The sequence below is a fragment of the Anser brachyrhynchus genome (genome assembly GCF_964034855.1).
Source record: "Anser brachyrhynchus genome assembly, chromosome: 25".
Lineage (NCBI taxonomy): Eukaryota > Metazoa > Chordata > Aves > Anseriformes > Anatidae > Anser > Anser brachyrhynchus.
In genome coordinates this window covers 1,236,309-1,261,250 of record NC_137718.1, presented here as the reverse complement: position 1 = coordinate 1,261,250, position 24,942 = coordinate 1,236,309, and the positions used below count along the sequence as shown (strand labels likewise).

At 52.3% G+C, this 24,942-nt stretch overlaps 1 long non-coding RNA gene across 1 annotated transcript; it reads left to right on the top strand.

The window, feature by feature from the left end:
- The first annotated feature begins 656 nt into the window (after positions 1-656).
- LOC308182650 lies at positions 657-18,227 on the top strand. The gene is made up of 2 exons (XR_013941989.1): positions 657-3,013; positions 16,557-18,227. It is a non-coding gene; the product is annotated as an uncharacterized lncRNA (long non-coding RNA).
- Positions 18,228-24,942: the final 6,715 nt, after the last annotated feature.

The following is a 24,942-nucleotide window of genomic DNA, read 5'->3' as shown; positions in this document are numbered from 1 at the left end:
TGCACCCCTCCCTGCCCGTCTGCTCCATTTTCCTGCTCTGTACTGTCCCGGTACAAATCATTTGCTCAGATAACAGATGACGTGTTTATCCCAAGGGATACAAGTCTGAATATTAGGATGTCAAAACTGGCTGCATTTGCAATACGTTACTGTCAAATGGAAAATAAAAAGGGAGTTTCGGTTATTTAATTTGGTACGAGTGCAGGAGAGTGCAGGCAGAGGAGGCTGCAGCTGCTTTCCTGGCTCCTGCGGGGCTCAGGTCCGGACCTTGTGTTCTTCCACCCCGGGCGAGCCCTGCTGGCGTGCAGTCACTTCTTCCTCCCAGAGGAAGGCGAGGGCACGAGCCCGAGGAATTGCTGGTGGGAGGTGGCGTGCTGCTGCGCTGCCTCTCCTCCCCAGCTCAAACTCTCTCTTTAAACTTGGAGAAGCAGCCTCATCTGCGGGCAGGTCGCATGGGGCACATGGCAGCTCATTCATCCATGCCAGGAAAATTTGTACTTTAAAAAAAATTGTTTTAAAAAGGCTTTTTGAAGACAAACATCCCAGTTCCTTGGGGAAGGCTCTGAGTTTGCAGAATACCAATTAAAAATATAAAAGTACTTTTACAAAAAAATCTATAAAGCCAAGTCCTCAGATCAGGAGAAGGGGGTGTGTGTGCGGGGGGGGGTGGGGATGGCACTTTGTGTCATTTGGCAATAACAAGTTGAGGGGTTGAGGGGAGGGAGGAGGGGCACCGAAGAGATATAGCACGGGTACCAGAGCAGCGTCTGCTGGAAATCAAAGGCGGGTTATTTATCCGGGTGTCTCACCCTCTGGCTTGCAGCAGAGTGGCACATCTCTCCCGGACTGCAGAGCAGGGAGTGCAGGGGAGCTGCCCCTCTGACAGAAATCATTACGTGGGGAGGAAAGAAAAGGAGCAACACGCAATTACAGCTCGCCGTGGTGGTTAACGTGTAAAACGTGCTCCCAGCCTCCGCTGAGGGCTGGCCGATGGACCAGCGCAGCCCTCGCAGGCTGCCTGCGGGCACCGAGCCCACCAAGGTCTCTGCTCTTGTGGGGAGCAAGGGAAAAGGACGAAGCACCGTGCCCGAAGGGATGGGGTGACAGCAGGAGCCTTGGGCTCTGCATGGCCCTGGCGGTGCAGGAGGAGCTCCGAGCAGCTGTGTCCTGCTGCTCCCCTGGGGGCGGGCAGCCGGAGGGGCACTGTCCCTTCAGTTCTTCACCGTTTCCCCAAAATACAGGGTGGATGAGACGTGGAGAGGGAGGAAGGATAGCTGAAGGGGCTGGAGATGAAAACAGTGCCTCTCCGTGTGAAAGCTCCGAGCGTGTAAAATCAGCTATCTCCCCTTCCCAGCTGCTCCCGTGCCGCCTCCTCGCTGCCCGGGGATGTTTCTCCCTTCTTCTAACGAGGCCATGGGGCTGCAGCTCTGCCTTGTGCTAATCCAGGGATCAACAACGCTGGTTCAGCAATGGGGTTTGGGAGCTTTTGGTAGCCAGGGAAAAGAGAGGGTGGATCTTATAAGTGGACACAGGGCATATAGTAAATAAATAGACCTGCAGCCACGAAGCTGTCCTGGCTCACAGCACCCGTGTGAGGAGGGGCTGTGTGAAGGCCATGAGAGCGGGCTGGTGTCTGCTTTTTCTCCAAACTCCCAAATTTCCCTCTGCTGAGAGCGCAAACAGGACAGCTTCTGCGAGTGGACACGTGGCTGAAAGCATCCCTGCCCCAGCCAGAGGGGCTGGCAACACATCTTCCCCCCGAGTGTCTGCACCCCCCAGGGGACGTTTTGCTATTCCTTTCTGCACAACAAACCCATCCTCGTGCAACAGGCACCCGCGTGGCCACGGGTCAGGGTGTGTGGAGGGCTTCTGCCCTGGGGCTGGGGCACGTTTGGGGTGGGCGACCACGTCCTGCCCTCCTCTCACTCCAGGATTGTGGCTCAGCACGTGCTTAGAGGCATTTTAGGCAGGGAGCGTTGGTCCCTCTGAGAAATCTCTGCCACCGCTGGCAGGGCTGGTGCCTGCCTCGGGTCACCTTCCAGCCACGGGGCAGTCAGTGTCCTCCTGTCCCTTGGGACACGATGAGTGACAGCCTGCCAGCAGCAGGGACCGGAGCCCTCGTGCTGATGCTAAGATAACACACTGGGTAATAGTTTTCGACATATTTCATTGAAATATAACAAAATATTTGCATAGCATTATTAGATAAATGGGAGCTGACTGGAGGCAGAGCTCATTTGGAAATCCGATATGAAAATTCATTTAAAATGAAAGAATATGGAAGCTTAAGTTTATGGTAATAGACTGATCACAGGGAGTAGCTAATGACTCCCAACAAATACGTCTCAGCCACGATATCCTCTTCCCCTGCGTGGCTGCTGCCCTCCACATGCTCCTGCGTTCGCTGGCTCTTGTGCAGAGGATGGGAGTGCCTGATGCTGCTGCTGTTAGCAAAACCCTGACTTTTAGGGGTGAAATGGCTGTCAGCTCTGACCCGGCCCAGGATGGAGAAGGGCAGAGCCAGCAGGGCACAGGGACGGGGCAGCTGGGCACGATGGAGCACGGGAAGGGGTTTAGCTTGGGTTTAATTCCCATCTCCCGATGCTAAAGCAGATTGAAATGAAGCGACTGAAAAGCTGCAGATGAGAGGTGGGGAAATTAATAATGTCATAGTAATGGTAGCAATGAGTGGCTGTACATGTGCTAATTAGTTTGGAGCCCTCTCTCCAACTTCATTGCAGTCCGCGTGCCAGTTTAATCAGCTCATCGTGAGCCGAGCAGCGGCGAGAAGCTCTCAGGTGAGCTCGAGCTCTGCTGCCCACCTGAGCTGAGTTCTGCTCATTAACAACCAAGGGCTTCAGCAGGAGCTGCAGGGATAATTGGGCAGATTGAGAGCCTTGAAATAGAGGTAGGCTTCCCCCACCAGCCCTAGGGCTGCAGGACTTGGGCCAGGTGGGGCCTTCTTGTGCTGCTGGGATGAGGAGGAGCTGCTCTCCAGCCTTGGAAAGCCCAGGCAAGTCCCTCCCCAAAATGTGGGGCTTTTGTACAATTTATGGGCTTTGGAAGGGAGAAGCAGAGGTCTGATTGTGGGGCGCTGTGTGTGTGAGGGCCGCCTTTCTCTGTGCTGCAAAGGGTCTCTGAGTCCCAAGTTGTGAAGCACTCTGTGCTGTATCCTTGCATCTGAATGGCTTCAGGTGCCAGGGGAGTGAATCAGCTGCTGCCTGCCTTGGTGGTTTGAGCTGTGGGGAGCTGCGCTGGGGTCTCTGCTGCCTGGAAGGATGTGCTGCTGTCCCCCGGGAGAGCCGTTCCTCGGGAGCCTTCTGCAGCCCTTCTGTGGCACGCATCAGACCCTGCGCCGTGGCTGGGATGAAGATGAGTAACGGGGTGCTGAGAAACCTTATCAACCCACAGCAAAACAGGCAGATGGGCTCTGCGAGAGGTTTCCAGGGAGTGTTGGAAGGCAAAAGAAGGGCTGTGTTGTGTGGGACCAAAGACAATGTAAAAAAGGTCTCTGTAGCCACCTGTGACACAGATAAAGGCACGTATTGAATTTCTGGCTTTCAACATTTTAGCTAAGTTTCTCCTTTTAAGTTCCTGGTAGGTGTGGGAGGTGAAGCAGTGTGGGAGGGAAGATGGAAGGAAGAGCAGATGAAAAAGAGGATAAAACATGACACGCAAATAGGCAACTGCACCTTCTTTGTGTCTTTTCAGTCGTTTGCCCTTCATTTGTCACAAAGGTTTGGAGGAAGCCTTGTCTTTGGGGTGTTGGGCGGGATGCTGGGTGCTGAGTCACAGGCGGCCTTTGGGAAGATGTTGGCCAATCCCCCTGGTCCTCATACCAAAATGGGCTGTTGCAGGGGTTTGTTGCTGAAGGAAGGATGAGGGGGCAGAGATGCTGTGCCTGGTGCCTGCTGGTGGGCCCCAGTGAGGGTGCTTGGCTTGGTGTCCCCAAGCCCTGGTGGCCCTGGGGGCAAGGTGGTCCTTGAAGGGCAGCTCCTTCCACACGTGTAGTCCAGGCCTTTTGGTGTGCTGAGGACAGGCTAGCAGAGGGTTAAGCTAATTTAATCCACTTGCTCATTGTACAAAAACAAAGGCAGTCTATCTTTAAATTACATAAAGAGTCTGCAAGCAGCCTTCATTTAGAGCTTTCTTCAGAAACTGGCTGCCCGTGGACTTCTACAGGCAGTCGATACTTTAATCTTGATATTTCACTAACAAAAATGTTTCTCAGAAGGCTAAAAAAAGAAAACTGCTACTCGCAATGTAGAGAGGTAGAGATTTTTCTGCACAAAATCACGCATGAGAATAGCAGGGAGAAAACTTCCCAGCCGGCAGTTTAATAGCGGGCTCCCTCGCCCGCGTGTCGATGGCGTTCCTATTAGTATTCGGCGCTGGTGCGAGAGCCACTTAGGCCTAAAGACAGCTTCGCACAGACACAATTGAAATGTTTTTATAAATGACCAGCGGAGTTTGAGTGACATGCCCTTCTTAAGCTAAATAAAATTAAAGATAAACCTTCTAAAAAATACATGAGCTAAACATCCCTTCTGTGCTTCATTATGCAAATGCTCCTGCCTATTGCTGCGGCAATTAGCTGCCTCCCTCAAGGTGCTCGGTGGCTTGGGGGTGGCAGGATGAGAGACCTGGCCCCTCGCCTGTGCACCCCTTCCCCTTCTCCTCCTCCCTGGGGACTGCAAATGAGCCACAGGATCGGAGTGCTGATGGGGTACGAGGAGGTGCTTCCTTGCTGCAGTTGGGATGAAAATATTGGCTGCTTGTTGAAGCTGGTTTTTGGGTGAAGTTTTTAAATGTTCTGCTGTAGATGTTTGCTCAGTTCTGCTGTAAATACTTGCTTGGTTTTGGTGAAAATAAGTGGTGTGGTTGGGGTGTCTCTGCTCACCCTGTCCTTGCTTCAGTGGGGCTGGGAACTGGGTGGGAGACCCGTAATTTGTGCTCCTGCTGTGGGTGGCATCGTGCTGCTGCTGTGAGGGGATGCTGGTGCTGGGCTGCTGGGCAGCAGCCCCTGCCGTGCCTCCCCCAAACCACTGCCCTGCTCGCTAGTCAATGGGCTGCGAGTGTTTCTGCTGTGGCTTCATGTCTAATTGCCTTTGTCCTTGTTAACATGTTCTCCCCTTCTTTGCGCTCCCCCTAATGAGTAACTCCTACTTGATGTACAAGATGTAAGTATACAAGTTATTAATCTTCCACCAAAGCAATTACATCAGCACGAAATTCCTCACTGACGGTGCGCTTGTTCTGCTATTGCCCCCTTATCAGGTTAGCAATTTCAGATCTGCATTAAGTGTTCAGAAATCAATTTTCAGCTTATTTTGTGCTACAAAATTTGCCATGCCTGAATCTGTGATACTAATTGAACAAGAGCAATTGATGTTTTAGTAGTAATTAAAGATGGTAATTATTACCAAATCTCCCCATGGCCCCATGTGCTTGCTTTGGACTTGTCAAAACCAGAGGCGGGCGGAATCAATCTTAATAAAGCTGGTACTTCAAAGTGTCTTCCCAGTGATGGTTTCCCACAAGGTTGGTGATAGTGGTAGAGGAAGATGGGGACAAATTATGAAGCCTTGTAGAATGCAGGGACACTAATGGATGTTTCCTAATTTTTAGAAGTCTTTAACCAAAATGAAAACTTCTCGTTGCTGCTTAACGGAAGAATCCCTGTATGGGTGGTTTGGAGATCACAGGGACGAGGTCTTGTGTGTGGGTAGCCTGGCTGAGCCTGACTTGTCCTCTTGCTAACAGCCTGGAAGGACCCATGCATTTGCCCCTCTCTTCATGCAATGTATAGTGCTGCTTGGTAGCCTTTCCAAACCTCAGGGAGCTGTGCTGCGTGGCGAGATGCTGACCTATCTATTAACACCTATTTTAGGGACACTTTTGCCCTCTGATGCCAGACCCGAGTGCCTGCTGCCATTGCTGACAGCCTGACCGGTGGGTGGGCATGCAGCTCACAGAGCAGCACTAACCAGCCCGGGCCTCTGGCCCTGAGGAGGAAGAGGGAAAACGCTGGGCAGTGTCCTGCAGGGCCCCCAGCAGGCTGCTGGCTGCAGGCATTTATTTCCCAGGCTCGCTGGTTTCTGTTGCTCTGCAAGGCAAATCCTCCGTCTCTGGTGAGATGGCTTCTGACTGATATTTATACAAGCAAAAGCAGGATCAGGCCTGCTGAATCGCAGTCTGCTTGTCCCCATGGAAACAGATGTGGGATGCTGCAGAGCTGATCTCGCAGCTCGAACTCTGCGCGTCGGCCCTTGTCCCCGGTCCCTCGCAGAAGAGCCCTCCAGCAGGAGGGGGGAGCCAGCCCTGATATCCATTTTGTCTTTGGAGAGCGAGCCCCTTCTCTTTAGGGGAAAAAATGGAAATGTAATCAGATCAGCTTGTATAGTGCAAATAGAAAATCAGTTTTAATAAAGCCAGAAGAAATGCAAAGCAGCTGCTTGTGATGGAAATGGTGTTAAATAGACACCTCTTTAAGAAAAAGCAGCTCCGGGGATGTTGATCGGAGAGGCGCGCAGCCTTGGGCTCGCTCCCGCTGCTCGCTGAGCGGCAGCACCAGCAGCCCGCACAAGCAGGAATGGCTTCGAGGGTTGGTTCATGTGTGGCGAGGTGGCGCAGGGCCCCAAAGGCACCTGCAGACCCCCGGGGTGCCCAGGAGGCTTCCCCTCTGCCTGGGGAGCGGCTCCTGCTGGCTCCGCTCGCTCCGAGGCACTGCAGTTCTTAATTACAGCTCTGAGGAGGCACTTTGGCTTTATTGCTTTCATTTATTACACGCAGACCAGTGTCTGTTTTCTGAAGCAGCTATCTGGTCAAATCGTGGTTGATAAGCAATACTGGCCTGTCTTTTTAAGACAGCCAAAATTTATCACTTTTTATTTATTTATTTTGCAAGTCTGTGGCGGTGGCATGTATTTTTCTTCAAGTGACATTTTGCAAAAGGCTTTATTTTCCCATTCAGCCCTAAGAGGGAAAAAAAAAATGAAGGAGCAAGCCAGCTCTGTAATAAAATCCACATGGAGGTAAAGGAGGTACCTTGGTGCTCAGTTGCAGTGGTGCAGTGACTGCTGGACCGCTCAGGTGGCGGAGCAGTTGTCCACCACTATTTATTTTTTAAATTGGGTGCTGAGTGGCACCGGGCTTTCTGAGCAGTGGTAGCAGATGGCGTGGTGCTGGGACTTGCTCTGCACCCTGCTGCTGGTCTGTCCATGCTGGGAGCACTGTAGGGGCAAGGAGTGAAGCAGGTGGGACAGGGATGGTGTCTGGGAGAGGCTTGTGAGGCTGTGCCTAGCAATACGTGAGTCTTTAAATCTCTCCCCTTCCTTGCAGGCACAGCTCCACTTATAGTGAAAATTGTCCCAGCAAATGAAACAAAACAAGAAGAAATTTAATGCGTGAAACTGTTATTAGAGCCCTGAGGGACAGGCTCCCTTAAAGCTTCCTTTAATGAGATTACAGGTGTGATGCTCTTTACGTCTGTTATGCTGTGCCAAATGGGTTTCAAGCCTGTTCAGTGCCAGCCGGCTGTGACTTCTGCAGAGCCACGATGGGAAAGCTGAGCAGGGACACCCAGACCCCAGTGAGTGTCCCCAGCTCCCCAGGAGGGCAGAGGCCCCGCTGTCTGAGCGGCTGGCGCAGGCTGTGCTCGCTGCCCCAAGGGCAGGCTCTCCCTTACCGGCTGCACGGAGCAGCAGCTCCATGTCGCTGTACTTGGATGGTGCCCTCGATTCTGTGAGGGCTTTTAGCAAGGTGTCCCGTGGGTCTGCAGCCAGGCACCTGCTGGTCCAGCTCTGAAACAACCTCTGGGTGCAGAGCCCAGGGCAGCATCCCCAGTTTGTCCCCAGCCATAGGCATTCCTGCACTGCTCCTTGCCTGGGGTGGTGCTGGGGAGCAGGGTGAGCCCCAGCTCATGCTGTTGGGAACCACAATCAATCCCCAATTATCGATGGGAACAAATAGGTTAAACCCCCCAGCACTGCTTTTCTCCTCTGTTTCTTTCCTCCAATGGGTGGAAGATGCTCCGTGGATAATAAAGGACAGCGTTTCCCCTTTGATATCAATCCTTGTCTCAAAGGAAAGAGTCAGACGTTTGGAAGGGAGAAAGGAATTGAAAGGCACACAAAGCAAAAGGCACGATCTATAATTGGCCAGCTGTAATTTCATAATTCATCTCTGTGAAACACAATGAAATTAAAAGAGTTTAGATTCCAAAGTGTAATGATCATCAATTAAATTCTGCTGGGGCTGAGCTTCCTTCTCATTTGAATTTTATTTTATTATTATTATTTCTCTGTGATTGCAGGAGGATGAAAACAAAAGCTGCTGCTGTTAGAGGTTGCTGTGGCGGGGCTGGTGGGGAAGCAGTTGGGGAGAATTAGAGACAGCAATTACTGCTGGGTGACAGAGAAAACCGAGGGAAAGGAGGTTTTTCCTCTGCCTTGCACCAGTCTTAGGCAGGGGAATCCATCATTCTGAGTCTAATCAGCTAATGCTGATAAACTGCCAGCAATAACTGACAATTGAACTGTGGGTTTTGGGCTGGGAGTTCATTCATTTTGAAAGTGCCATAACTAACCCATTAAAAACAGAAAAGCAAAAAAGAAAAGCCCTGGCCCCTGCCTGGGTCCCCTAATGAAGGCTGCTGTTTATTCTTTTAAGTGTGGATGATGATGTGTTTAGCAGCTATTGATGCCGGCGGTTTAGCCGAGGCTGGAAAAGCTGCTTGATGCATTGAAGAAAGGCGTTGGTGTTCATCCCTGGCAGCGCTGGCCCTGGGTGCTGTTCCTGCACGTAATGCCGGGGGAGCTGGGCTGAGCCTGCTGCGCTGCTGGTGGGGGGCACCGGGACGGGCTCTGGGCAGGGCAGGGCTGAAGCTTGCTGGGTTACATCTCACAGGATCAGGCTCCGAAAATATGGCGCTGGGGTAGTACATAACAGCGTCTATGGCAGTTCCCTCGGGGAATTACCTCCCATCGATTGGATCGCTTATTGTCTCCGTGTTAAATTACTGATGCAAATAGTCAGGCTATGCTTGCTCTGCTTGCAAGCTGCTTTTTAAATGGTAAAGCCTCGCTTAGGAGTGCAGCTACAGTCGGTGTATGTTCACTTACGTTTCTGTGGTTAAATACACATTGACAAACGCCACAATCGTGCGGTGCTCTGGATAAATGCAGCTCCGGCAAGGTGCAAGCTGAAGCAGGGCGGCAGTGGCTTCCCCTCTTGTACCTCTCTTAGGCAGACAGTGCCTGAAGTTGAGCAGGGGAGAATATGCAGAGAGTGATTTCACACCAGGACAGCAGATCACACAAACTGCTCTCTGCAGGATCTTCTGCACAAGGGCTGAGGAACCAAGGGGCACGTGGCAGCTGCCTGGGCTAATTCATTACCCTGAGAACCGGGGTCACTTCCCCAGCCACGCGTCCCCTCGGTCTGCCCCAGAGAGCTCGGCTTTTACCAAGGCCTCCATCATAGTTTGAAGCTCTGTGGACAGAGGTTTCCAGATTTATATACACGTGGGACCTAGATAGCCAGCTTCCCTTAATTTAAAAGGAGTCACTTTTCCAGTAAATCACAAAGCTGGGGAGTGGCTGCTGTAGTTGTGCATCCTGTGTTACTGGGAGTGGGGAAGTTCCCAAGCGGCTTCTTGTTTAGCAGGGGAGATTTCTCACCAAAACACCCCGTTGGGGTTGCAGTTTCCAGGTGCTGAGAACCCTTTTATGAAATTTCTCTGCTTAATTACCCTTGCTGTAAAACTGTGCACCTGATGTCTGGTCTGCATTTGTCTGGCTTTCACTTCCAGCAACTGAGTTTTTTACACCTTTGTTGTTAGACTGAAGAGCCCTCTACTATCAATTTTTTTGTTCTCTGTGTAGGTATTTAAAGGCTTTGATCAAGTCACCTCATCACCTTCTCTTTGTTAATCTGGAAAGACTGAACTCCTTGAGACTTTTGCAATAAGGCAGGAATTGTGCCTCTGCGTCCCTCGGCTGCTTTGAAAATCCCAGCCAGAGAGTCTAAGGTTGGGCACCTGAAAACGAGAGGGTATTTAGAGAACTCACCCCATTACGTCTTTGTGCTCCTCTCCCCCTTTTTGCACCGGGCTTTGAGATTAGAGGGCTTGTGCTAGCCACGGTTGGAAAGTTTCTGTTCATTTTCTCTCCTTTTTTCTCCTGTGATGGATGGTAACTCCTCAGAAATGGCTTTCCCAGGGAAGCACTGGCTCTTTTGAGTGTTCCCCCCCGGCTGCACTCTGCCCTGTGCTGGTGTGCCTGCCCCCCTGTGCCTGGGGGAGATGGGGAATTGCTGCTTTCTGCTTGCTTCTCCTTTGCTACTTGGCCTCTGCGGGCAGGGTGAGTGCTGTGTTTGTAAATGTTGTGGTCTGGTATTTTTTCCCCCCTTGGTGGTGGTAGAAGAAAATGTTGTCTGTCTTTGGGGAGGTGGGAGCAGCAGCATATGCGAGTTATTTTCCTGGAGAGCTGAAAATGACTGCGTGTTCATCTTAGAAAGCTTTCATGGATCAGTCAAGGAGGGCTCGCTTTAATCTAGACCCAGCAGACCCTTCTGCACAACATATTTAGGAGGTTGCACAAGTTAGCTCCAGGAAAGCCTCCTGGGAGCCCACTAAAGCCTATCATCAAAGATGCTTAGTCTTTGCAGGAAACATTGTGCAAAGACTAAATGATCCAGAAAGGGTGTATCACCTCAAAGGGGTCTGCTTCCCAGCCTTGCTCTGAATTTCAAATTCCTCCCTGTGCTGTGGCCCAGCTCGGTCCCTAAAGGACCAAAGTGCAAGCTGCTCGCTGATGGTTTTCAGGACCAGGCTTACCTGGGCATGTAGCTCAGATGTCCCCAGCGTGCCCCGTCCCTGGCACTGGGCATGGCAGTGTGGTGGCCTCCAGCAGAAGAGAAAACCACTTGTGCTTGACAATTCCCCTTCCTGCCCTGAGCCCCATGCTCTGGAGAAGGCATTGCATGGGTGAAGGTGCTCAGCAATGCTGGGGGTGGCTCTGCCCTACGAGGGGCTGGCAGAGCCCATCTGGGTGCTGCTCCCTTGATGCTGACCGCCTCCGAGGTGTGATGCTGCTGGGCAGGGCAGTGCTGGCAGGGGAGGAAGGCTTCCCCCCCCCAGCTGCCCCGCTGTAATGACTTGTCAGGAACGTGAGGATGGACGGGGCGCACCAGGCCCTGATGAGATGATACAGCAAAGATTCCATTTCATCTCGAATTTGACATTAAACTTTAATAGTCTCAAGGACAAGAAGCCAAGAGATATCAGATGTAATGAGATAAAGCAAAGTTTCTCTGACAGCAAATTTGATCACAAATGGGCTCTGAGATTGCTTCTTTGATATAAATGAAACATAATTCATCTTCCAGTGCCTTGAATGGGCTGTGAGGCCATGTATAATAACAGTGTCGCCATTGCCTAGCTCTGACAAGTGCCTGCATGGCACGAGGGGACAGGGCCCCGAGACCCTGCTGCTCTCCTCTGTGCCCCGGAGGGGACCCCGAGGCAGGAAAGTGCTGCCAAGAGCTGGTGAGCGGCTTGCAAGTACCTGTGCTGCTCCCATGTGCTGCTCTGTGCCCTGGTGTCGGGGGCTGCTGGGGGTGAGAGCGTGGTGGGGCTGTGCTCCTGTCCCAGGGGGTCGCTGTCACCCAGCCCCAGCTGGCTTGGGCAGCACCAAGCTGCTGAGCACCAGCCCTGTCTGTGCAGGGATCTGTGGTTTTAGGTTTTGCAGTGGAAAGCAGAATGTGGATGGTCCCTGCAGAAGTGCCCAAAGGGTCAGTGGGACATGGGACAGGGAGCGCAGTGCTGGCAGAAATCTTGTTCCTGCTTGCTCAGGCTGCTGCAGCCAAAACTGGAGGCCACAAAGCTGAGGTTTGCTCCTCACATGGCTGTGCTGCTTTGCCCAGGTGATGACTTCCCTCCTCCACCAGGACACTGGCGTTTGCAGGTAGTGCATAAGGAAGCAAATAACATTTCTTCTGTGTGGCTGCAGTAACCACTGGGTTCTGTGCTCTGGCATTTTTTGTTTTGCTCCTGCTTGTGTGAGCCCTTGGCTCACGTGTGTTCCCATGAAGGGTTTCCAGCTGCCTGCACACTCGGAGGCTGCTGTGCCTCGCCTGCTCAACCAGCAAGCTGAGGTGCAGCTCCTGTTCTGGAGGACCCAATCCTGTGACCATTGTTAAGGCATAACGAGGAATGACACAAATGAAGCAAATACATCTGAGCTGCCCAGAGACCGAAATAAGTTCACGTAGCAGGTTCATTGAACAATTGTGAATAACAAAGCTATTTGCTAAAATCTATCTGATTGCAGTTAGCTGAGCAAAGAAAAGGGCCAAATTAATTGGGTAAATCATTTGTGACAGAGTCAGCCAAGCTCTGGTTGTGAAGATTAATTAGTTGGTGTTTGAAGAGATTGAAAAGAGTTGAAAGATTGCCAAATGCTATCAATTAGTCATTTGGAAAGTAGCACCAGCAAGGAGGGCATGGCACCTGGCTCTGTGGAGTACGGGGAGTTGGTGCTCGGGCCAGGAGGGCGGCAGCCTGATGTTGGAAAACCCAACGATGATCCCAAATCCTGCACTGTTTGTTTGAGCCAGGCCATACCCTGGGCTCAGCAGGGTTTGGGAACAGTGTGAGCCTTGGCAGCTGTTGGAGAAAGGTTTGAGGAGCGGGGTCTGGGGTTGGGAAGGGGAGCAGGGAGCTGTGAGCACCGTGCACAGAGGCTGAGGGTAACAGCTGGAGTATAAATGCAATAGCAAAGCAGGTGGGATATGAGTTTGCTGGGTGCTTTAAAGCCCTCTTTGTGAGAATCAACATGTCCCTGGGTGGTAGAGGAGAGGTCTCATACCAGCTGAGAGCATTTGTCTCGATGGCAACTTGCTCTGTGGAGCTGATCTGCCTGTGCCTGGTGCCCCGGCACTGCTGTGAGCGCTGCTCTGCTCGTCTCCAGCAGCCTGGAGGAAGACCTTGGGGCTGACAGTGCTGACACTGTAATTATAATGGATTCATTTTGCACCATTTCCTGATCTTGTTATTATCTTTGTCATCAGAATTAATTTAGCTCTGTGTTTTTCCTTCCCCTCTCCCTTCCCCTTTCTCATTACAAGTGTCTTGGAGAGGATGTGACAGCCTTGTAATGGGCAGCGTGGCAGGTGAGACGTGGAGGTGATCTCCAGTGGCGTGACCTTTCCTGCTGCCTCGGCGGTGGTGCCGAGCTGTGGGGCCGTGCTCCTGGCCTCATTGTGACACTGGGAGCCTCCGTGCCCTGCCTGCCCCCCAGCTCAGGGGGCATCCCCCGCTGCATCCCTGCCCATGGAGAGATCACGGTGGCAGTGAAACATTCCCTTTCTCCAGGGCTGTGTCGGGCTGGGTTCCAGGGTCTCTCTGTATTTTGCCTACAGGTGTCTCTCTTGAGCAGCTCTGGGGTGCTCTGAATCGGGCTACAAATATCGCACCGAGGGGGGATTGCTCCTGATGCAGCCCCCCTGCACACATCTGGGGGCAAACACCATCAGTCAGCGGGGTGGGACAGAGGCGTCCTGCCACGAGTGCAGCACTTGATACTTTTCTTAATTTGCATGACGAACTTGATTTATTTGTTAATTAACAGACATGCCTGCGATTACCTGTGTTTTAGGTATGGTTTAAGGTGAGGGTTCCCTTTGGGGAGCTGCGGGGAAGGCAGAGGTGATGGGGCAGCTGGGCACAGTCCCATTTGCATGGGAGGTGCGGGTGTGTGGAGTCAGGAGCCGGACAGATGAGAAATTTGGCTGTGAGCCTCTGCTTGGTGTTCCCCCAGGTCCCCACTGGGTCCTTCCTCTGCACACTGATTGGAGATGTGGGAAACGGGGCTGCCTTGAAGACCACCAGCGCACTTATAGCTGAGCGAGTGTTCTCTGCTTGCCTTGGAAGAGGTTTGGTTTGCCCAGGGCCTTACACTTAGTGCAGATTTCTTGTTGTGATTGCAGATACGTTAATTGTCTGTGGGGAAACGAACAGGAGGTTTTTGCATGATAAAGAAGCCTGAAAATCAAGGATGACAGCTGCTTCATTTTCTATTTAAAAAAAAAATTATTATCATTAAATTGCTTCTAGTGGCCTGTAATATTTTTGTACAGTCGCAATTACAGCTCTTGGAGGATTAAACTGCATGCACACACACAACCTGTTAACTTAGTCTAAAGGGCAGCAATGAAGCTTCCCAGTGCAGAGAACCAACACTTCTACCTCACCCCATTTAGCCTAATGAGGCCAGCACGCTGTAAAACCAGAATGCACACGAGCAGGCTTGGATTGTAGGGAACAGAGGTTTGGTCCGGGGCTCAGGACCGACTGGCAGCAGCGCTGGGGCTCCCTGTTAGCATTTGGGTCCAGTGCTGTTGTGCTCCCATTTGTTAGCCTGCCAGCTGTTCTTGCTGGAGAAGGAGTCTGGGATGGTTCTGATTTTTTTCCTTTTTTTTCAGTGACAAAAATGACATTTGCTGTTCTCAGATACGTAGCTTAATCGTGCTCCATGAACACAGCCCGTGCTCCTGCTGTGATTCCCCAGCATCTGCTGGAGCTGCAGCCAGCAGCGCTGGGAGGATGGGGCACTGCATCCAGCGTGCTCTCCTCGTGCTTTCCCTTCCTGGCTCTGGAAAATAGCACTCGTGTTTTCCAGTGATGCTGTGCGGTGAGAGATTTTTCATTCCCTTCGCCCCCCCCATGTGTTGCATTGTGCTAAAACGCAATGGGCTGAGTGCAGGCTGTTGATGGGGTCCTTCCTGCCTGAAACTCCTGGTGAATATGAAAAGTCGAATTGATTCCCTCTAATAAATGAAGCAGTTGGATGTCTCATTTGTAACTTGACATCCATGCCGGCGCTTCAGCTGCTGCTTCTCACCCCTGGCTGGGAGATGCACTTATTAAGATGGCATTCTGCGAAGTTATTGCCATTTACCGGGAGCCAATCTATCTGCAATTCGCTTCGGGTCGGGAAGGAGCTGCTGGTGGGGGCAGAGAGCTGGGGGTGGGGGAGAGGTCTGGAAGGGCTTTTGGATGTCTACTTTCTGCCGATAGATCACTGTCTTGTTCATCGTCTGCTGCTGAAGGAGATCATTTGCTAACCTGGCAGGGACTCGGGGTGCACTTTGTGCAGCCTGGGAGTGGCTGCGGTGAGCTGTGCATGTGCCAGCCTCTGCCTGGGCTGTGTGGGGCTCGCCGTGACTTACCGAGGGACATCTTGGTGCAAGGCTACGTGCTGCGGGGCAATCTGTTGGGCATTCCCTTGGTGCCCATCTCTGATCCCCACAAAGCTGATGGAGGTCAAAAATGTTGCCTTTTGTAGAGGAGCAGGAAATGTGGTGGGGACCCTCGTCCTGGGCAGCACCTTATTCTGCGAGGTCTTTGGTGATGGAAACAATTTTGCCCACTTCCCCTCCCCTCTGCTTTTCTGTTGTGGCTCCTCCGCAGGATTAAAAACAATCACGATAAATCAGAAACCCTCCCTTGGTCTCGGCAAGATGCTGAGAACCAGGAATAAGAGTTTATCCATCCTAAATAATAATGCACTGGAGTTGCCAGCTCCCTGCTGGCTCGATTTGCATGATGCTAAAAATCAATGACCCAGGTGACTCTTTGATGCACAGAGAAGAGAGTCCAAAGGACTCAGTGCTGGACTATCCAGGGACACGCACGGTGCTAGAAGCTATTAACAGTGAGGACATTGTCATGGGCTAAACATGCCCTGGATTTCACACCAATCTAACAAAGGGAGTTAGTTGCTGTGAGTGCAGAGCCTGGGCTGATTAAATCTTTGTTTAAGAGCTCCAGAGCTCCATTACCTACATCAGGAGGGAGTTAATTAAATAAGGAAGGTGGGAGGTGGCAGCTGATGTGGCTGGGGGCATCTCCACGGAGGCACAGCTCCAGCACGGTGCGAGGCTCTGCTCACACGTTTGCTCTCTGGACACCACGCCAGACGAGAGCAAGCCTTCAAACCCTGTCTGGTCACGTCAGGGCTGGTGCTTCTCGGAGGGGGTGACATGCAGGATTTCAGTGCCACTGTCTCTTCTGCAGCCCCTGCTATTCCTTTCCTTTACTCTGGGTTTCCCTGGAAATCAGTTTTTCCAGGAATTTGTGTGCTTCTGGGTCTGCCCCATCCCTGCTGTCAGCACCATCCTGCAGCACTTGGCCTGGTGAGAGCGGAGCAGTGCCTTCCATGGGGACCTGTGGCTGCCCCTCCTGTTTGTTCCCGCAATTATTCCTCAAACTGCCTCGGTGCAGATGAGGTGTGGGCACTGATGTCCTCCCGTGCAGGGAGTGTTTGGGTACTGGCACTGCTGCCTTTGCTGTCGCTGCCAAGCACTCTTGTGGAGGAGCACAATTCCACCTGGCTCCACGTTTGAGGAGCACAGTGGGGATGAGCTGATGGCAAATCAGCAGAATCCCCCTCCAACACCAATAAAACAAGCTTCTCTCCAGGATCCCTATTTGTTATTTGGGTATCAGGTTGGCCGTAATCTGTTTCCATTTTCATTACGTGCGTCCCTCTCAGGAGCCAGAGGCTCAGTGGCAGGCACCCCGCTGCTTCCATTTGACTGCACGAGGCAGTAGATGAGATTCCTGTCTGCTGCATGGAAGATCCCCAGTGATATCAGCTAGATACGCAAGAGGGACCTGGAGGAATATTTCTGCCTTTATTGGAGTGGAAGACATCGCACGCTATTGTAGTGAGACGCATAATGTCTCCCTGCTCTCACACTTGCTCTCTTCTGATGACTTGTAACAAATCACACAAAGGGTATTTCCACGAGGAGGGACTGTTGCTGGCCTGCACCCAGCAGCACTGGGTGAAACATCCGTGGAGCCTCCCTGCTGGTGGAGCTGGGTGCGGGTTTGGGCTCTGCATCCCCAGGCGATGCTCCTGCACATGTTCAAACCAGCACCAGCTCCTTCCATGGGTTTGTGCTTGGTGAGCTGATGCCAGGGAGGAAGGTGAGCTGCAGCGGAGATGAAATATCACGCAGCACAGCGTAACGTTGCTCGCTTGATATCGCAGAGCCTGGAACCTGTTGGTCCCTCTGGTAGCACTGAGCCTGCTCGGATTTGGCAGTGAATCTCAGGCTTCAGCAGAGCATGGTGGATGCTAGGAACAAGTGTGTCAGTATTTCATTGCCTGCCTGATGCTGTCCTGCGCTGCCCTTCCTGGAAAGAGACAGATGTACTGGCTGTATTTACTGATGGGGAAACAGGGAGAGTGCTGGTGCCTTCCCAAAGCCACCCTCGATCACAGGAGGTGCTGCATCAGCTGCTGCATGTTGAGTCCGTGATACGCTGTGGACAGGGCAGCCTGCACAGTGCCTCTTGGCTGAGCTCTCCTCCTCCCAAGCACAGCCCCCACGTGTGGCACCAGCGGGCAGCCCCCGTCCACACTGCCTGGGCACTGCTGGCTCCGGGTGCCAGAGATGCTAAAGCAAATCTAATGAAATATGCAAGAAAGTGGTGCAAATAATTTTAATCTGTCAATGCTGGAGACAGCAAAAAGTGAAAATAATGAAAAGAAGCCCAGATGATGTCTGACATCCTGGCTATATCAGCTGGAACAGACACTTCATTAAAGTGCTGCAGTCCCTGGCCAGGCACGGGAAGGGGAGATGTCAGTTAATGATCTCTTACTTGTGGCACATTGGAGCAGCAGGGCCAAAAACCTCCTCTCCTGGGATGAGCTGGGGAACTGGTGAAATAAGTGGGAAAAGCAGCATGTAGGAGAAGTTCATGGCAGTGCTGAGGAGAGGTGCTCAGCAGGGATGAGGGGCTGTGCACCCACTAGTGGCGTTGAGGCTGTGTGCCTGCCAAAAGCTTGTGAGATCCTAAAAACAAAAAACAACAACAAAAACACAAAACAAACAAAAAATCAGGGTTCTCTTGGTTCTGATGGGACTGCTAATTTTTTTTGCTCTCTGCTCCTCAGAGCAAGACAGCCTCCGTCTGTCCTGTGGGAGGCCTGGCAGCCTGGATGCTTTAAAGGGACTGCTAATCTGGTTTGTATAAAATACTGTTGGCTCCTGTCATTAAATGTCTCCTGTTCCTACTGAGGTCAAGTGTGGTCCTCCCATCCATTTCAATGAGAGAAGGGCAGGCCATAAAACATGCTTTATGAGCATTAGCTAATGAATCCCTCCCACGAGGCACGTGTTAGTGAGGTGGTTGGGAATATTTCTTTTTATCCTTCTTGAATAGATTTCCTTGGTGTTCTGTGGGTTTTTACTGCAGAGCAGTGTTGTTTTTTCCAAAGGGGCTGACAGTGCGTGGACCCATCCTGCACACATGCACATACTGCCTCCAGGCCTGCCACGGAGAGTTTGCTTGTGAATAACCTGTGGATAACTCGATGAATACCTAAATCAGCAGCCAGAGAGCCGCCCGGCTCGCAGGCGCCTGTTATTAATGCACAGACTCCCCCCGAATTGTCAGTTTACTCCAGCTCCGTCTCTGGGAGTGAGTCCCATTTGAATGTTAATACCTCTAAGATGAAACCTGGCTGATTAAATTTTAGACTTGCAAATGGATTTGGTAAATAGATGTTAGGAAAGGCGGGACAGAGACTGCCTGTCTTGATAGCAGATACAGTAAATAGCAGCACTTTGTGATTAGGTGAGAGATTCACTCTCGGAAAATGGGAGTCTCGAGGGGCTGTTTTCTGGTGAGAAATCCTTTAAGTAAATAAATTTATGGCAGTTTTTCTTTTCTCAAACAACGAAAAAAATCCCATGGCTGTTTCTTCCAGGTTGTGTGCAGAAGGCTTAATGGAAATAAATAAGCAGAAAGGCTGCCTAGAGCCCTGCTTGGCCCCGTGTTTGCTGGGTGCCATGGGCGGGCGGCTGGGTGCTGGCATCCCAGCCCCACCGGGGGCAGCAGGGGGAGGACGGGGGATCTGCTCCTCCCTTTGGTCTCCTTCAGTGCCCCAGGGCGAGGAGGTTTGGGTGGGCATTGCCTCTGAGGTCGGCACCTGGCTCTGTGGTGGGTGCTGAACCAGATGGGGCAGCACCCCGCAAATGCTGCTGCAGTGAATGTCTAGAAAAATCAGGTGAACAGGGATGGGAGATGCCTCACCGGCTGCTGGAAATTGCCTGGGCTTGGGCTTTGGTTGCTCCTCTTGGCAGAAGGGATAGGCAAGGAGCAGGGAAGTGGCCTTGCAGAGAGCGTGTCACAATCTGGAAGAGAAATCCTCCCCAGCAGCAGCCTCCGGCCCCAGTTGTGGCTGGGGATGTATTAGTCCTGCTTGGTGTGCAGGTTTATTTTATTTTCCCAGTGAAAAGGAAAGCCTGTATTTGAAATACCTTTAAAAATGCAGATAGTAGGGCAAACCACATTGACCTGTGTGTATAATATAAAAAAAGATTTTAATAACAGTAGTTGTATTCATTCTTATCTGGAGCAGTATGAAATATTAAGAAGAAAGAGAAGAGGAAAAATAAGTGTTGAAGCTGGAGTCTGGATTTAGCACATATTAAACCATTTGTCTTTAGCTCCCCTGCTGAGCTCAACTGTACAGGGCTGCTCGAGCCCTCAAGTCTTGAGAGAAAGCCAGTGCAGACAGGTGATGCCTGAGGAGGAAGAAAGGGCAGCTCGGCTCCCTGGCAGCAGGCGGGTGCTTTCCTGCGAGCTGTTTCCCTTCTGTGTGGGGCTGTGCTGGAGCTGGGCTGCAGCTCAGCCCGGGTGCATGGGCTGATGGGGTGCAGCTGAGCCTGGGGAGGCCCTAAAATGCCCCGTGGACAGGGCACGCTGCAGGGTCTGGCCCCTCCAGGCAGCTCCCTTGCTTTGCAGGGACTGCTCTCCCCCCATCTTGTAGGGCGGCTCCTTTTCCTGCTGTGTTTGAGCCCTGAGAGCAAGCTCAGGCTCTCAGCTGGGGCAGCCTCTGCAGGGCAGGATGGCTGCAGCTGCTGGGAGCGAGAGGGGAGCACTTTTGTCTCCATCTCTGCCTTCATCTGTTGGAAGCTGCTTCAGAGCATCTCACTGGGATACGGCAGAGCCTTCCCTGGAGCGCTGCCATTCCCAGCATGGGCTGGCTTCCTGACTATCCACGGCCAGAGCAGCCCCGGCTGAGGGCGGTGTGGGGCCAGGTCCTCTGCTTCGGGTGACCAAGTGTGAAGGCAGGACCTCATTATGGCAGTGCCGGGGATTTGTTACCATCAGTCACGAATTATGCTTTCTATTTACATGTCTGAAATTTCCATTACTTTTCTTGTTCCGTATATTGAAACATACATCATCTGTTCATTAAAGCATAATCTCCAAATTATACCGGCTCCGAGCAAACAAGGTTACACTGGCTGCTTGCTTTAGAATGGATCAATAGCGTGCTGTGCCTGCTGCTGCTATTTTGGAGGAAGTGGTGCTAAATCCTCATTTATTTGACCCAGGCTGCACGAGGCAAGCTGAGGGATGCCCTGCATGTGGGAGGGGATAGCCGCTGGATTTTCATTCAGCAGATGAAGCAAAACCAAGTTGTGAGACAGCTGGTCTGGCTGGCACGGGGCTGGGAGTGCGCGGAGCACTTGAACATCACTTGATGTGCAAGGGGAGTTGTATGGACAGACAAACCAAGAGGCAGGGAGGTTAAGAGCACAGTATTTTACAAGGTCTGTGCAGTGTTTCTGGGAGCTTTCAATACTTGAGATGGTCTCAGATGTGACATAATTCCCCAGAGGAAATGAATCAGTAGAAATACTCTTTGAAGTGGTAAGCTTAAATAAAAAAGTCAGGTTTAGGTTATCTTCCACATCCTGTTGTTTGTGCAGGTGGTAAGATGTGGGTGCTATGAGCTATGCTGCTCAGGATCCTACCTGGGAAGGCTGGGGAGATCAGAGGGAAGTTACCTAAAATGATCTAATAAAATCCCACTGGAGATTTCTAATCCTTCCCTTCATCTCCTTCAAAACGAAGCGCTTGATTCTTCTCCTGGAAGGAGAGGCCCATGGTTCAGAAGTCAAGTTCCTCGGGGCCACGGAGGCTTCTTTCCCACTGGAAACGAGAGCAACCTGTGCTGTACTGGTCCCATCCGTGCACGCCCTGCTTGCTGGTGGTGTAACTCTGGGCTCCCTGCAGCCCGGGATGGCCATGTGCCAGGCTCAGCGCTCCATGCTGCTCGCCGGCAGGAGCACAGCAGGCATTATCATTGAGACACATTGCTGCAGTACCCTGACCACTATCCTCATGGGCACAGTAGCTGGTTTTGATTTGACAGCATTCATGGGAAAGTATTTTAAATAATACATGAAGTTTCCGTGCAGTTCAAGGCTTGTGTGCGCGTTTAACAGCAGCTGCGAAGTGTTATCATCTGATAAACATGCTTGTTATATATTATGTATATAGCATCCAGATTCATAGGGAGGTTTCTCTGGTCATACAGCTGGGCTGTTTGCCGTGCATATGGATTAGGTTATGTTACTGCCAGCGTTTACAACAGGGATGTTAAGCTCTACTTGCCTCTGCTCAAAACAGCATTGCAATGTAATGGAGAGTCTAATCACTACATCTAATTACCGAGAAGGGGAAATCAATACAGAAGATTTCTGAGAGTCTTAAAATACCCTAAATTCTCCGCTCTCATCGTGCTGCTTGATAGTTTCAGTGGGAACGTGGGAGTTTTTCCTGGGATTTCTTGGTAACTGTGCAGAGCTCCCTGCCCAGCTCACTCATTTTGCACCGGGGATATCAGAACAATTTAACTTTACTTCTCCTGGCTGGCTCAGGCCACAAGAACCAGAGGGTGGCAGGGCTCTGCCTTTCAGCACACCCCTAGAGCCGTGCCCCTGGGGATGCTGCAGGAGCCCTGCAAAGAGCTCTCGTGCTGGGAGAAGGGACCACGGTGTGCTCCAAAGGCCCTGATAAACTTAGATTTCAGGCAGACGGAAAAATGGAACTAATTAAAGATAAACAAATGAGTTTGTCCGTTTTCAAAGGTTATATGTATTCTGCAAATCATACCTGCCAGCTTCAGGTGAGGGATCTGGGGGTTTTCGGTGGAGAACAGCAAGGCGAGCTCATGGCGAGGAGCACGAGCTGTGCTCAGCCTGCGCTTTGTTCCACGGCTGGCTTCTGCCAGCTGCTGTGGGGGGAGAGCAGCGGGCTGGAGCTCACAGTCCCGACCCTCGCAGCCCTCGGACCACCAGCCCCGGCTGCCTGGGCCTGGCCCGCAGGCGGCGGCAGCGGTGGGATGCGCCCCGCTGGTGGGGCTGTCGGGCAAAAAGGAGGAAGCTGCGGCTTTGTTTTCCTCTCCAGCTCTTCAGAAGACAGGAGCAAACATTTCCTACATCAGGCGGAGAACACGTTCAGGGCTCAGATTTAATCTCACGTTTATTCACATGCTGATGAGGTCCTTGCTTCCCGTGCCAGGCCCTGTTTGTTGTTGGAGCTTCCCCAACCCTTCCTCAGCCCTTCTCCGAGAGCAGCCTTAGTACGGGCCGGGAGTTGGCCACCCTCTGGGCACCTAACGCGGTGCCAGCCCCGAGCAGGAGCTGGTCTGAGGCAGTCGCTGAGCGCCTGCGGGTTCAAAGGGCCCGGGCTCTTGGACAGCCGCAGCCCTGGCTCCTCAAAGTGCCTTCTTTCCACTGGGCTCTCCACCCCCCTTTCTGAGTGACTGGTTGACAAAATAAATCTGTGGGAGAAGGAGGCATTTCTGATCTGCTGTCATCTTCCCCAAATGCTCCTGATGCATTTTCTTTCCTCATTACACGCGATATGTCAAGTCCTCACCTGTGAGAGTGCGGCTCGACATCTCTTCTGCGTGCAAACCTCCTGAAACGCTTCCATCTCCCGCAGCAGCTGTCTGACAGGGTCCCCGCCATGTCCTCGTGGAGGTGCTTGGCACAGGGGAGCTGCCACACGCCTTCCCGGGTGTCCTGGGGTGTCCCTGCCTCCTGGCCCTGCTGCCCTTTGGGGTGGTTTCCACCTGTGCACCCCTCCCCTCTGCCCCACAGCCCCCATGGGGAGGGTGAGACCCCTCCATCTGGTGTGGAGGTGCCTTCAGCCAGAAAGCAGCCTGCCAGCCTGCTCATCCTCCTCTGAGGCTCTGCTCCTCCAGGCTGTGGGAGCCCTTGGTCTGCACCCATGTGCCTGTTCCTGAGCAGCGAGCAGGCCCCAGCACCTACAGGCCCGTGGGCAGGAGCCGCTGGCTCCAGAAAAGGCTGAAACGCCTCGGCGTGGAGCTTCTGCTTTTTCCTTCTGTAGTTGTGTGCTGCGGAGCCGCGAGCCGAGACCTCCTGTTGGGAAAGAGTCAGGGCTTGGGGAAGGGCGGCGGAGCTGATTCACCTCCAGCACGTCTTTGTGGAGGAGAAGGAGCAATTAGCAGTCTGATAGCAAGATTAATAGCAGATGCTCATAATTAACTCACTATGCATGTAAGCAGCTATTGTCTCCATTTTATCCTGCGTAGATTGATATTCAGGAGTGACTCATTATATAGACAGAACCTATTTTGCCTGCAGAGCGCAGCCACCAGAATGGAAATTGCAATTAGAGCTGACTCTGTCCCTGCCAAAAGATTTCAGAGGAGAATGCGCTGGGGTGGGACAGGCGCCGCTCTCCTCCTGGAGCGCTGCCGCAGTGGGCTGGCTCCAGCCCTGGCCGGGGTGGCCGGCTGCAGCGGTGTTCGCAGGTCTGAGGGACGGTGTCCCCACACACTGCTCCTGTGCTGCTTCCAGGTGGCGGCTGGAAAGCAGCAGGAGCTGCGTGGTGCAGGACGGGTGCTTCCCGGCACCCTGGGTTCATCGCTGCAGAGCTGCTGCTGCTGGGCTGCCCCAGCCTGGTTTTGAGGAGACGAACTGAAAAATGCTTGGCGAAACTGGAGAGTGGCCAAAAGCTGCAGAGAGGAACAGAACAAAGTAAGGTCAAATGCAGCAGCTCTTTCCGGCTAGAGCAGTGTTGCTTCTTGCCTGTAAATGCTGTCCGCCCAGCCCTTGCTGATGTGACCAAACCCTTTGGCACTGGGCTAAGGACTGCACCTGATCGTATCCTGTCTTAGTGCCACACAGTGCCATGTACTGGCTACATCAGCACTCCCTCCTGGAGCTGGGAGCAGTCCTTGCACAGCTCGACAGCCTGCGTGCTGACCCCAGCTGCTGTGATGTACCACCCCAAAATACGGGGAGCAGCAGCAAAGCACGGGCAGTTTGAGCATGCATGTACACTTCAGTGATGTCTGCTCTTGCCTACTGAACTGCAGGGACTTGGACCCGGCTGCTGTGGATATCCCTGTAATTGCCTGTGTCAATTTGGTTTCTTGGAACAGCTTCTCTAAGGATGACCCTCTCCGGAAGGAGAGAGAGAGAGAGAGAGGCGTGAAGCTGCTGCTGCACTCTATCTCTTTTTCCCTGCTCGCCATCACCTCTTAAAAGCCCTTCACTCAAGATTGAGTCAGGAAAGGCTTATTCATGTAACCCAATAAAGTATTTTCACACTGCAGAGACACAGGCTGCTGAGCCCAGCAGCAGCACTGGCCCCTTGGCCTGCCCATACACCCTACAAGTGCTGTGCATGTTCCTACAGGCAGTCAGATTCTGTGAGGACCCTTGCAGAGCAAGGGCAGGACTGGGGAGGTTTGCTCCTGCCTATGGTCCTCGCCCAGTGCAGGCATGGTCTGTAGGGCTGATGGCAGGTTGCATTCCTCAGTACCCAGCACCAGCGATTCAGGAGACTCCCTGTAAGCTGAGCTGTGAAGCTGAGGCACCAAAGCGAAGTTATTCTAGTCCTGTGCTTCCCGTGTACTGCAGCAGTCCTATCAGATATGTCTCCTCGTGCAACAATGTGCCATGCTTCATTAGTTATGCATAACCTGGATTAAACGAACGATACTGTACTGCTGGGGGAACCTCGGCGCTCCTGCCTAATGAGTGTCTGCACCAGCGTGATAGGGTGAAAAACAGAGCGGTGAAAAGGAG